This window comes from Brassica oleracea, chromosome C6 (genome assembly GCF_000695525.1).
Source record: "Brassica oleracea var. oleracea cultivar TO1000 chromosome C6, BOL, whole genome shotgun sequence".
Classification (NCBI taxonomy): Eukaryota; Viridiplantae; Streptophyta; class Magnoliopsida; order Brassicales; family Brassicaceae; genus Brassica; species Brassica oleracea.
The window spans coordinates 26,608,430-26,623,487 of record NC_027753.1 but is presented as its reverse complement, the minus strand read 5'-3'; the positions used below and the strand labels follow the sequence as shown (position 1 = coordinate 26,623,487).

At 34.7% G+C, this 15,058-nt stretch overlaps 1 long non-coding RNA gene across 1 annotated transcript; it reads left to right on the top strand.

Annotated features, from left to right (window-relative positions):
* Nucleotides 1-2,655: 2,655 nt before the first annotated feature.
* LOC106299130 lies at nt 2,656-3,639 on the top strand. Its single transcript, XR_001261689.1, has 4 exons — nt 2,656-2,787; nt 3,027-3,120; nt 3,205-3,276; nt 3,358-3,639. It is a non-coding gene; the product is annotated as an uncharacterized LOC106299130 (long non-coding RNA).
* The last annotated feature ends 11,419 nt before the right edge of the window (nt 3,640-15,058 follow it).

The window sequence follows — 15,058 nt, the reverse complement described above, 5'->3', positions numbered from 1 at the left end:
GGTTTGTTTATAGATAAGAAAAAAGTTATAAAAATTTTCCATTAATTATTTTCCATCAAATTTATAATCTTCATATTAATTTAGTGAATACTAAAATAAAGCAAAAAGATAAAAAATAAAAAAATAAAAAAAACTTAAAAATAAGATGTCTGAATTACGATGCATTGTTATTTAATTATAGTTCAATTGTTTTACAAATTGTTCTTTATTACTATAACATTATGGTAATAGATATTAACACAAATTTAACTTATATAACAAATAGATATTAATGTATTGTTATAAAATAGATACATATTTACATGTTTCTACTTTTAGTCGGTTTTGTTCGGTTTTTTCGGTTTAATCGGTTATATACCAAATCATATCCAAATCCTACGGTTTTTATAAAATTATATCCATTATGTTTATATGGTATATACCAAAACCAAACCATATTTTCTATTTCGGTTCGGTTCGGTTCGGTTCGGTTCGGTACGGTTCGGTTTTACCATATTGAACAGCCCTAGTCACTATCTATTAGTGACTTTATGACATGTACCAGGTATGCTTATGTTGGTTTGGTTGTAATATAAAAAAGTTTTCGGATATACTGTAATAAGATGATAAGCTCAAGTCATGTGTTGAACATCTTTATATATAAAACTAGATTAAGACTCTCGCCTTGCGCGGGATAAAATTTTACATATAAATTATTTTATGTATTATATGTTCTTACATATTATGAAATAATAAATATATATTGAATAATTAAAAGTTAGTAACTATTACATATATAATTAAATTGGTGCAAACGTATAAATCAATTTTATTAATCCAAACATTTTTTTAAAAAAAATTGATAGGATATGTAATTAAATTTAAATGATATTAACATACATAGTATATTTTTAATATTAATGTTTTTTTTAAATGATGATTTCTACTCATATGTTTTTTTATCATGTGTATTTTTAATAATAAAAACTTTAAATTACTGATAACAAAAATTTTATTGTGGGATTAATAATTTTAGTAATTGATAATTTAAAAAAAATTATCAATGTTAGTTCAAAACTTTTATCAAAAAAAATTATTCAAAGTAAATTTTGAAACTAAAATATTCATTTATTCAATATGGTTTATAATTTAATTTAGAATGATATATATACATATATATTTTAAATCTTAATGATTAATTAAATTAGACTTTTACTTATATGATTTGGTAATCATTTGTATTTTGTCATAACAAAAAATTTAACCATGGATCGCAAAATTTGAATGTGAGACTTTTAACAGTTTTAGTAATTTATAGTCTTTTTTAAAAATTCAAAATATAAAATATACAGAAAAATCTAAATTTTTATAATATGGTTATTGTGTTTTTAAAAAAAATTATTTTAATAGTTTTAAGTTAAACAAATTTGATAGAAGATACATTTTTTTATCTTTATTATTCAAAATCATTAATTGTCATATATACTTTACCCACATTAGGCAATTCCGTAATCTTTATTTAAGGAAATAATAAATGACATTAATAATGAATTTATGTTTAGTGTAATAAAAAGCTTATTAATGAATTTATGGTTAGTGTAATAAAAAGCTTATTATATAATTAGATGGACCAACCTATTTCTCTAATAATTATAAGAATCATCCTAGTGATGACATGTGGCTACAAAAAGAAGTTGTAATGTTTCACAAATAATATATAGGGGATATATTTTTAATATTAATGTCTATTTTATTTTTTATTTTTTTTAAATGATGCTTTTTACTCATATTTTTTTTTATCATGTGTATTTTTAATAGTAAGAACTTTAAATTACTGATAACAAAATTTTTATTGTGAGATTAATAATTTTAGTAATTGATAATTTAAAAATATTTATAAATGTTAGTTCAAAACTTTTATCAAAAAAAATTATTCAAAGTAAATTTTGAAACTTAAATATTTATTTATTCAATATGGTTTATAGTTTAATTTAGAATGATATATATACATATATATATTTTAAATCTTAATGATTAATTAAATTAGACTTTTACTTGTATGATTTGGTAATCATTTGTATTTTGTCATAACAAAAAATTTAACCATGGATCGCAAAATTTGAATGTGAGACTTTTAACAGTTTTAGTAATTTATATTCATTTTTTAAAATTCAAAATATAAAATATATACAGAAAAATGTAAATTTTTATAATATGGTTATTGTGTTTTTAAAAAAATATATTTTTATAGTTTTAAATTAAACAAATTTGATAGAAGATACATTTTTTTATCAGATCTTTATTATTCAAAATCATTAATTGTCATATATATTTTACCCACATTAGGTAATTCCGTAATCTTTATTTAAGAAAATAATAAATGACATTAATAATGAATTTATAGTTAGTTTAATAAAAAGCTTATTATATAATTAGATGGACCAACATATTTCTCTAATAATTCTAAGAATCATCCTAGTGATGACATTTGGTTACAAAAATAAGTTGTAATGTTTCACAAATAATATATAGGGGATGGGTTTTTTTCTCTCCTAAAGCCATCCACGTCGGATGACAGCGCAACAATTCGGTCTTCCTTCAGCCGACACATGTCCCGTTAAATGAAACGCAGCGTGTTATGGCATCCGTCGGGCTTCGCTTGGGCTTTGTCTCGCGTTTTGTTTTTGCGGCCCAAAGACCAGCGACGCGACCACAGGAGAGAAAAAAACCCTAACCCGTCCTGATTCACGCCTTCGTGTTCTTCGTTTCTCTTCGATCGGCGGACGGGGCGATCCAGTTTCTGTAACGGTATGCGTTGATTTTTCGTCTTAAATCCTCTTAATTCGTAAGCCCACTACGAAACCTTCGATTGCGCTGTTCGTCGGCAGAATCGTGTATAAATATGTTACGATCTCTCCACTGCGAATCGCGATATCCGCTGCGAATCGCGATATCAACATCTATCTTCTACACATCTCACTCATTTTCATATCTTTGTGCTCATCTCTCTTAATGGCTAACTCAAAGGCTTTTTTTTCGATTTGAAGTCTGGTAGGTGTTCATCGGTTGTGGATGCGATGCTGCTGCGGTACTGGGAGGCTAGAAATGTCAAGGGTGGTGGGGAGCTTATGTGTCTTCGCTGTGAGTTAATACTGTTTGAGTTAGTGAGCTTTACAAGTGTGTAAGCTACTCACATTGCTTGCTTCAAACTCAAATGTCGTTTAGGAGACAAAAGAGGTACAATATGATAAATTGTTGCTTGATGCCCCGTGTTCTGGAATCGGTGTCCTCTCTAAGGTTAACATGAGCAATTTTTTATCATACTGTTTTTTCTTAGTTGAATAGCTTAACATGTTCCTTCTCTCTCTCTGTTTGCAGAGAGCTGACTTGCACTGGAACTGTAAACTGGAGGACATGGAAGAACTTAAGAATCTATAGGATGAGCTTCTTGATTCTGCCTCCAAGTATGCACACACCCTGTAGATAGATTTTAATTCTTTAGGAAAAACTAATACGGGACCTAACTAATACTTCTCTTTGTGTCTTAAATTAAAATCTCAAAAATTGGTGAAGCCGGGTGGGTTCTTGATATACAGTACTTGCTCGATAGACCCTGAAGAAAATCAAGGAAGAGTCGAAGCGTTTCTCCTAAGACATCCTGTAAGAATCTTTATAGTCCCTTTGCTTTAGTTTCAAATGTCGATATTTATAAGTTATCTCTCTGCTTGCTTTCATATGAGTTCTCGGTAGATCCAGTAGACAGATTAGTACCATCAAGTTTTGTAACGTCGCAAGGCGTCTTTTTATCCAACCCAGTGAAACACTCCTTGGATGGAGTGTTTGCAGTCCGTCTGGTTCGAGCTTTATGATGTAAAAGTCAAGTTTATTTTCTCTGATCATCTTGACAACAGAGAGATAGGGTTCCATTCGTGTATCTGATGAGACCAAAGAGGGTACGGAAATACCTTTTGGTTCAAAAGGGATCCATGCATAGAGTTAAAGATGTTATGACAGATCTTTGTTGAAATTGTTTGTTGGTATGTAAACATCATGCTGTTAAAGAAAATGTCTTACCGTTTTAGCGATCTACAAACTGTGTGTCGTGCAGTTGTCAAAAGTATACGTTATGGGCTCCGAACACACTATAATAGTTAAGTCGGCAAAATATAAAGCCTCATTAATCATAACAAACGAACAAAACTATATTGAAATGAAATGTCATACAACAACTAAAGAATACATTACAAATAAATCAACCCAATTAGTTTTAATACTCCGTAATCAATACTATTAAAAGAGAAGGAGTTTTAATAAATCTACTTATGAAAGTTGTTTGGACCATTTACTTTTATTATATTTTGGTCTTCCCATATATATTATAACAACATGTGACCAACATTTAACCTTATATATGTATCCTGTTTTTACTCTAACCAGAAAATCGGTTTACATTATTTAAATTTGTACCATTTAAATCGATTACTAAAACATTATACCAAAACTATAAGCCACAACGATTTCTAAACATGTCACATTAATATCAAGATTATAAAACATTACACTTATGAAACTTATACGAATTACACTTCATCATGCGATTGCTCAACTTCTGTTTGTTAAAATCGAAAACCTTCTTGGATGGTCTCATGTTGTCCTTGCATGTCTTCTCTTCCTGAAAAAAAAACTCATATGTCGACACACTTCTTGAAATATCACTTATTAAAAAATCAAACATGAATGTATTAAAGACCTAAACCACCATAGTTCACACGATCATACCGCATTATTCATCACATATTATGTTATACATGATGTTATATTTACGGATTCATCACATATTATGTTATACAATAAATACGATTAACTTCAAATACATAAAAAATGGTACAATTTGAAAAAGAGTGTTTCTAATCACAAATTTAAACGATAAGGTTTGTTCCTATATCACAATTTAAAATTTTAAAATTTAAAATCGTAACAAAATATGTAAACAAGAACGAATATAGTGTGAATATGCTAACTAGATATATTCTTAGATTTGTTGTTAACAATGTATACGATTATCAAACTAAAAAACACAAAATAATTAAATAACTTGGTCTACAAGTTTTTTTATTATGACAGAAATACATAATTTTCCTTATTTCTATCAAACAAAATATCTAATCAATTCTACTTATATTCTCTACCAAGATTTTTGGTAACCTACATTGATTACCAAATATTCTATCCGAGCTTCACTTAACCTGCATCGACTAGAAACCTGTCTTATTATAAATACTGACCATCTTGATACCCTTTTAACTTCAACTCTATCGAAACAAAAAAAAACACCAGAAAAAAAAAGCAAACAAACTATTCAAAAAACATGGTTAACTGACCATCTCGATTCAGATGTCCTTCTTGAAAGACGTCGAACCACACAAGACTGTTTGACGTGTACAAGTGAAAGTGAGTGGAGACAAAGGAATAAAATTGCTGGTGATTCACTGGAAGTAATCCTATCGAATGCACATGTAAGTGTGTTTTCCTCTTTATAGATTTGCGATTATAGATCTCTATGTTTATTTTTATTTTAAAGAAATACACTAACAGAAATATTTTCATTAATATTTTTTAAAGGGTACGAAAAAGCTATGCCTCATGCAAAAAGACTTACATGGGTGAATTGGCTAGCACGGTTCTTTGCTTTCCTTCAAATACCCGATGATTCACTGATGCTTATCCCTATTTACAAAATAAAAAATGGAAAAGTAGAACTTTCTTTAAGCGGTATGAAGAAGAAATAAGGGAGAGAAGATTTACCGGTTCAGATCTTAGAGGAACCACTCGGCGGCGAACTCCTACGAAATAATGTATCGCCGTCGGAGATTTTTTTTAAACTTTCGATATAAACAGGAAGAAGTCTTTATCTCTTTGTTGTCGGCAGAGAGAATTTGATGACTGGGGTTGGGCCGGAACATAATTTAAACAAAATTAAATTTAGACCCATTTTAAATTTAAATTATGAAAAAGCCCAGAAACTTAGGACCATTAAATACATAAATAAACACTTATTTAAACTAACTTTTAATAATGAAACATATGTCTCAAATTGATAATTTTGTTTATATTTATAATATAGATACTATTAAAAATAAAAAGAATATTTTTACTACTTTTTTTTTTATTCAAATAGATTTCAAACAAATTCCACAAAAACACAAACACATGATCAAATTTCATATAAACCAATAGTGCCTATGCAAACCAGGTATATTTTTCATATAATCATCAAAATTATATGATTCAAAACCGGAATTTCATAACTATTAAAAATAAATCAAAAATTAACCCGCGCTTCCCAAGCGCGGGTCAAAATCTAGTACTCGATTAATACATAATTATAAGCAACATAAATAATATATTATATATATATATGTAATGTTGCTCACTGACATATCAAAATTTACCCCATTGTAATGGTTTCATCATAGTCAAACATAAGATATTGAAAACCATCTATATAAAAAGGATGAGTACAAATAAAATGAAAAAAAAAATATATATATATATATAAAGTTGAGTTTGCTTTCTCCCTAGGTTGTCCACGTAGGCGAACACGTCACTAATTCGAGTCTTGAGAAGCCGACACGTCTCCGCGTTCAAACGCGACGTTTCATTAACCTAGAGTTGGAAACCGTATGGCTTTTGGTGTAACTCGTAAACATGCAGAAATATTGTTGTGTGGGCTTTAGATCAAATTAAAAATAATACTTTTAACAGTATACTTTTATATTTTAGTAAACAAATAATGGCGTGTTCTTCGTCTTATGAATACGTCAGAAAAACAACTCTTATGATATTGTTGATATTTAATCTGATCATACCGGTATGACAAATTAATATAAATCAACAGAACCAAGTACGATGATTTTAGTTAGATTTACATGTGTCGAAAATACAATAAAATATTTTTATTTATTTTAATGTGTAAAATAGCCCGTAAAAACCAAAAAAGTAGATGAACCAATACGTTTATAGTATATTAGTGAACATACATATAAAATGTATAATATTATATAGTGAATGCAAAATTGAATTTACTAATTTGATACACGTATACTGGGCATTTAACATATGAATAATGTTTTAGAAAAAAAACATATGAATAATTATTTGCTTTACCCATTTACATCAATTTATTTTCAAAGATCCATGATTTCACGATAAATAGTGCTCCTAACTTTTTCTTTTTTTATAATAGCGCAAACATATTATTATATATTACTCCTACTTAACTATTTGAATAAACAAGATATTTGAAAATTTTGAACGATTCCGTTTGTACGATAACCAATTTTATTTCAAATTAATACACTAATGCAAAAATATATTTTGCAAGATAATTACACTCATCTGCAGCATAAGCTCTTTATTACATACGAGCATAGATTCTATAAAAAACTTCCATGCAATATTATAATTTAATTTAAATATATTGTTAATTCATAACGCAAGTTTCCATAGTATTAAAAACTTCTAAATTAATAGTAAAACCTATCTAATAAATTCTAAACTTATTTAATAACGATAGACTGTATTCAATTTAAAGAGTGACATAGAAGTTGAAGTATGACTTTCATTAGGAGAAAACTATCACATTTTAATTAAAACATACACAGACCAAGCTACTCACACTAACAAAAGGTTGTTTTGCTTTAGATAATATAAGTTTTTCCTTAACATATTTCTCTTGCATGATCATTGCATAATTACATGCTGATATCATTAATCTTATTATATTTGATTGTTCTTCGTAGAACGTTACTATCATTTTAATTCAGTCCAAAAATATTTATTAAAAATAACAACATGATCTCCAAATTTTATTTATTTATTTTTGTTTATACTATCGTTTTCAAACTACAATTTTTTTTTAAAATGCTTCGTAAAATTAATGTAAATTTATATAAAATAGTTTTTTTCTAACTTTCCGCCTGTACGGTGGACCGATCCTAGTATTAAATAAAAATAACCCGTTCCCCATGTAGACAAACCTATTATGACATATGGCCCAACGTCTCGACCATGGTTTAAGTTTCCATTACTAAGCAATGACTGTTTGTTAGACAACACAATTATGAGCCATCTGTCATGCAACATGTTTGCACTTGTCAAACTTTAGCATTGTCCTTTTTACAAATCATGAATAAATAAGAAGCCAACAAATTTTGGTCTATACCTTTTAGTGCCAATAGTGTAGTGAAAGCATCGTAGCAAGAGATAGATTAAACATTATCTACAAACTAAGAACAAGCCCTTTTTCGTTTGTACCGGATATAAAATCCAAACTATGCGTGCGTCTCCTTTTTCAAACGCGTGCGTCTCTCTCTCCTCTATCGCTCATCTCTCTCGACCTCTCCTTTTTCAAACGCGTGCGTCTCACCCTCCGGTGTATGGCCGGCGCGTCTGCGCGAGTGCCAGGGCCGGAGGGGTCTTTACATACCCTTCCTCTTTTTCCTCTTTGCTCTTGACCGTCTCCATCCTCCTTTGCCCGATAAGTTAGCGTTTCTAGAATGGAGCTCGCGGAGGCCGGTGGGAACTTCAGTCGCGAGGAGCTGCTACTTGGTGGAGGTGGCTCTTTTCCGGACTTGTGGCGAGGGTTCAGTGAAGTGGAGCGGTTTAGAGTCGGTTTTGGGTTTATGGAGCGATTCGTATTTCCCCCTTTCGGATCTCTCCGGTCTTCGACGTGGTGGAGCGGCAGCGAAAGGTCTTGTCACGGCTCAGTTCGTCGGTGGTAATCTGCGGCGGATCTGTGTTTTGTGCTTGTTCGGTGATGGTTGTGGTTATTTAGGGTTTCTTCGGGTCGGAGGGATTCCAGTACCCATTCGCCGTTATCAGGAGTGCTTCAGTTTTTGTTGGAGCTGAAGGCGAGGTTGAAGGTGGATGTAATCGTGGTGAAAGTGTCCTGCTTGATTCCTTGTGTGTGTGTCTCTGGTTAAGCTTCGATGGGTCGTCTATGGCCACGAGAAGGTCTCTAGATGCACCGCCGCTCTTTCAGAGCTCCTGCTCACGGCGTCCTGTTAAGTTTCACTCCGACAGTTTGGCGACGGCTTCTCTTGAGGAGTTAAGTCTCTTGCTCTTCATCGTTGTAACAATCTGTTGGCTCAGGGGTTGTTTTGTTAGCGGTCAAGGAACTGGTCCTTTGGTTCTCAAAGGCCATGGATGCGTAGGCGGTGCTCGGGAGTCATTCACCGTCTCCGAGTCAGCATCTCGTCAAAGCTCACATCCCGGCGCCGTAGTGTTCTATGGTGGTGTAGTTGACTTTCTTGCAGGTTTTTGGGACTACTTTCTTGGACGTGGCGGTGGAGACCACCCGTCTTTGTATAGGTTGATGGCAGAAGCGAGTGCTTACTCGATTTGGGAAGAGGTTCAGGCGTCGTGTGGCGCTTCATTCATTCCGGCTTTGGTGGCATTCGCAAGGCATTGGTATGTACTTGAACTCTCCCCTTCGGTCGTCTTGGGCTTAATTGACAGAGAAAGTTATGAGCTTTGTGGAGATCATCGGGAACTAGCTACTCCGGAAACGTCAAGGGAACTCCCGGCATCCGAGGAAACGAGGAGAACCTCACTTTCCCGAGAGTCACGTTGATGGTTGAGAACAACTACCGATATCGAAGGATTTCGAAAAACAACCTAACGGAATGTGCCGGGTTTAGTGGGTGAGCGAAACTAGGTTTGTAATAGTTAGATTTCGACATTTTGTTCAAAACAAGCTTGTAACCGTATCTGATTCCCGATCTTTCGGGCAGATTTTATATATTAATAACGGAATGTGTCGGGTTTAGTGGGTGGGCGAAGCTAGGTTTGTAATAGTTAGATTTCGACATTTTGTTCAAAACAAGCTTGTAACCGTATCTGATTCCCGATTAAAATCGGGCAGATTTTATATATAAGTACTTTAAAAAAAAAAAAAAATCCAAACTATGATACAAGTACAAACCCATCATATGTGATCATCAAAATCAAGTTATTGAACTTGATATGTAGTCATTAGCTGTAAGTGCGGCTCTTCTCTTCCGACCTTGTGGCTACCTTTGGACTAGCCCTTGTTCTTTATGTTATGTAAGAGCAACTCTATTGAAGGTTTCTAGTCTAGGGGTTTTAAAAGTATATTATAAGTGTACGTAATTGCGGGGTTCTCAGATATTTTGGGTGACGTTTTCCGTAAAGGTTAGAACCCCGCAGTTACATACATTTATATAATATATACATACAATAAATGTACTTTTATATACTCTAAGCTAGAAACTATCAATGGAGTTGCTCTAATACTCTTCATTATGAATCTATATGATCTTGACTCGAAAAGAAAGAAACAACAAAAAGTTTTCAGATATGATAGGAGATTACGGGATAACACTGAAGTAAAAGAGTTAGTGGACAGAGTATGGTTAGAAGGCGCTAACCTGACGATGATGCAGAGGATAAGTAAGTGTCGACAAGCCATTGCGGCATGGAGCAAACTGAACTACCAAAACAGCCAAAAGATGATCGAGGAGCTTCGTAAAGAATTAGATCTAGCCATGTCAAAATCCCAGGCTAACGACCTCCTTATATCCTCTTTAAACCAGAAACTACTGAAGGCTTATAAATCTGAGGAAGAATTTTGGAAGCAGAGAAGCCGTCAACTGTGGCTAACACTTGGAGACAGGAATACTGCCTATTTCCATGCCTCGGCGAAGGAGAGTCGAGCTCGCAATAGGCTAACAACCATAGAACATTCAGCGGGGAACCCCGTCTTTGAAGATGAGCAGATTGTGGGAGTAATATCACAATACTTCCAACAGATCTTCAACTCAACGGCCCCTTCTGCTACAGAGATAGTTCATAAGGCTCTGACTCCGTGTATCTCCACGTCGGCAAATGAGCATCTTATTTCCATTCCCAACCTTCAGGAAATAAAAAAGGCTCTCTTCGAAGTTCACCCCGACAAAGCCCCGGGGCCTGATGGTTTCTCAGCCAGTTTCTTTCAATCTAACTGGGAGATAGTAGGACCTGCAATGGTTAGAGAAATTCAGTTCTTCTTCGAAACCGGATATCTACCTAGCACAATAAATGACACCCACATCAGGTTAATCCCCAAGGTCAACAGTCCGAAGCAAGTCTCTGACTACAGACCTATAGCTTTGTGTAATGTCTATTACAAAATAATTTCAAAGATCCTATCTCTACGCCTAAAGCCAGTCCTAAGGAACATCATTTCTAAGAATCAATCAGCCTTCATATCTGGCCGCGCAATCTCGGATAACGTGCTGATCACCCATGAAATGCTTCACTACCTAAAGACTTCGGGGGCCACTGTTCACACTTCGATGGCTGTAAAGACAGATATTAGTAAAGCCTATGACAGGCTAGAGTGGACTTTCATAGAAGTTGTGCTAGAAAGATTGGAGTTTCATCATACCTGGACTCATCGAGTGATGAAGTGAATCACCACCGTCTCGTATTCTTTCCTCATCAACAATGTAGTTGCTGGTAGTGTGTCACCACAACGCGGGATCAGACAGGGAGATCCTCTTTCTCCCTATATCTTCATACTTTGTGGTGAAGTTTTGTCTGGCCTCTGCAAAAGAGCACAGATAAATGGGAGTATGGCAGGGGTTAGAGTGTCGCGGAACAGCCCGAGAATAAATCACTTACTCTTCGCAGACGATACAATGTTCTTCACAAGAACTGACCCTCAAAGCTGCACTACTCTGATGAACATTCTCCACAGCTATGAATCAGCCTCCGGACAGATGATTAATGCAGCAAAGTCATCCATCTCTTTCTCATCAAAAACATCACCGGATGTAAGATTAAGGGTGAAGCAGCATCTAAGGATAGATAAAGAGGGAGCGGTAGGAAAATATCTCGGTTTACCTGAGCTTTTTGGGAGGAAAAAGAAAGACATATTTAAATCCATAGTAGACAAAACGCAGCAACGATCTCAGAGTTGGTCCACACGGTTTCTTTCGATGGCAGGGAAAGCTACAATGCTCCAAGCAGTGCTATCACCTATCCCCAACCATGCCATGTCCTGTTTCGAGCTACCTGTGAGTTTGTGCAAACGAATTCAGTCAGTTCTCATACGGTTTTGGTGGGATTCAAAGGAATGGGAGAAAAAAGTCTGCTGGATTTCATGGGAAAAATTAACTTTACCTAAAAGATCTGGGGGTTTAGGATTCCGTGATATCCAAGCTTTCAACCATGCTTTGCTTGAAAAAATCTCCTGGCGTATCCTCACCAAACCTGACTGCCTCCTAGCTCGGGTACTAGTGGGAAAGTACTGCAATAACTCCTCATTCCTCAAAGTCGCGCAGTCATCTTCCTCCTCTCATGGCTGGAGGGGCGTTTTACTAGGCAGAGATCTTCTAGTTCAACATCTTGGGAAAGCCATCGGGAATGGTGAATCAACTAGCATCTGGAAGGACTCTTGGATTCATCCTGAATCAAATCTTCGACATGTTGGTCCAACCTCCTTTGAAGATCAAGACCTCCTAGTCTCGGACCTCCTCTCGCGGGAAACAAAGGAATGGAATGAAGCAAAAGTCTGCAACCTCATGCCTGAACTAGCAGCTCACATCCTGAGTCTGCGACCAAGCAAGTTCGGAGCAGCAGACTCCCATATTTGGAGCTATCACCCCTCAGGAGAGTATACCACCAAATCAGGGTACCTTTCCTTACAAGAAACCAAAGTCCAATCGACTCCTTCACTCTTGGACAGCGCAACTGATACGGATGGTTGGAACTGGAACAAACATATTTGGTCTCAGAAAATGTCGCCGAAAATCAAAATGTTTTTATGGAAAGTGGGACACAACTCACTACCTACAGGTGAAAATCTCCTAAAGCGTGGAATAAAAGTTGACGGTGTGTGTTGTCGTTGCGGTGAACCGGAAACAACTCTCCACCTTCTTCTTCACTGCAAATTCGCGCAGGAAATCTGGGCGTTAGGACCATGGACGACTACCTTCGACTCAGCGGGATGTACTTCGATCAAAGCAGCTCTCATGACGTCGTATTCGTGGAAAGTCCTCCCACCTTACGGTCTCAGCATCAATGCCTTCCCTTGGCTATGTTGGTTCATCTGGACATCACGAAACCAACTCATCTTTGAAAAGAAGCCCTCGACGGCCCCAGAGATTGTAGCTAGAGCAATCATCGCAAGTAGAGAATGGGAACAGGCGCAGATCCATTTCGACGCTCCTACGGCCCCAAAGATCTCGCTACCGTCAGTACCGTTCCCATCCACCCTCAGACGATCTTGTGTAATACCGATGCTGCTTGGAAAAGCGATTCGGGAACGGGGGGTTTAGCTTGGATTTTCTCAAATGAGGATGGATCGGAAGTTGGAAGAGGCTCATGTTTTCAAGATCATATCTCCTCAGCTTGCATGGCGGAGGCGCTAGCGATTCGTCAAGCCCTCTTAAGTGCGATCGATCTCAACATCAACCATATCTGGCTCAGATCAGACTCCCAAGTGCTCGTCAGAGCTTTAGAGTCGGGACGGCGACCGATTGATCTCTACGGGGTGCTCTCGGACATCGTCACGGTCTCCTTGTCGTCTTTCACTTCTTGTTTTTTCACTTTCGTCAGTAGGGATTTTAATGGGCATGCGGACTCATATGCCAAGGCACGCTTGCTTTCTGGCCCAAGCCCATGTTTCCCATAAACTCTAATTATCATCAATGAAAATTTTATGTTGTACAAAAAAAAAAATGAATCTATATGATCATGGAATTCCAGTGAGCCTTCAGTTTATTGTTCTTTTTCTTCTTAGCTCCCAATTGTGCTGGTTTTTGTGCCTGTCTGGTTTTTGTGCCTGTCTTATGGCACGAAGCCACGGACTTCGTTTGTTAAAATCTTTTTGGCAATCTTTTATTCAAGAAAAATATTGATGTCACTTGATTAAGTTGGCTCATGAAAAAATATATTTTATTACTGTTTTTCCAAATCAGTGGCTTTAATCACAAGCACTAATTAAAATTCATATTTGTACATGATAAAGTTCTCAACAAAATCCTGAATTCTGAAATTGATTTCATATAAGAATTAGAACGAATGTAAAAAGGTGTTGTTGGTGAAGAGTAGGTAGACGCGTAGAGCTAACTCTAACCCCTTCTTTAGTTTCATTTGATTGCTTATTAGCTCATATCTTCCCATTATATATATAGTTTTTTTCCATTATATAGTTGGAAAAATGATTCATCCATCTACGTATGAAAAAATGCAATAATGCGACCGTATGATTTGGATAAACAATTATGGGGACAGTTCCTGATGTGTGTATGATCGTTGGTACTTTTAAAACTCTTAAATTATAATGACAAAAGAACTCTTGACAAAATAAAACTATACTATAAAATATCAAAGAGATTTGATACAAAAGGAATGAAATGGTGCCGTAACACTAAGTGGCACGTTCTTGATGAGTGTTGTTGTTCCAATCCAATGATTAAATAACTTCAATCTGCCGTCCCCATAGTTTGGCCGATTATGCTTTATCTTTAGTTGTTAATGATAACCTTAATTTACTGTGCTTTTGTATTTATAATAGAGTTCATTTAGATTATGTATGGTCAAGTTAGAGAATTAAGTAACCCATATTTAAAACAAGAAAACTAGTGAATTAGAACATCTTCATTGATGATACATCAATTATTAAGAAAAGGAAGAGAAATTTCTCAAATAAAAATTCTAAACAAACTTGAGAAACTTTCGAAAACACTTAACTCTGTATCAGTTATTTATAAATTTTTATAATTTTGTTATTTATACAATTTTATAATTTTTAATTAAACCATATAACTGAATTTTATTAAATTATTATTGTATATTAAAAAAACTTACATTAGTTTCTTACCTGACAATGATGTTTTGAAGTTGTTGTTTTGGTGGTAGTTGGCCATCTTAAACAAATAACAATTTCAAGTTGTAAATAGGTCTCTAGGATCTCCAACAGCCTCTTACACCATCTCCAACCCACCCCTATTTCTATCTCTATATTTTTCCTAAAATAGAGAAACTCTATTATAGAGGTGAAAATGCTCCA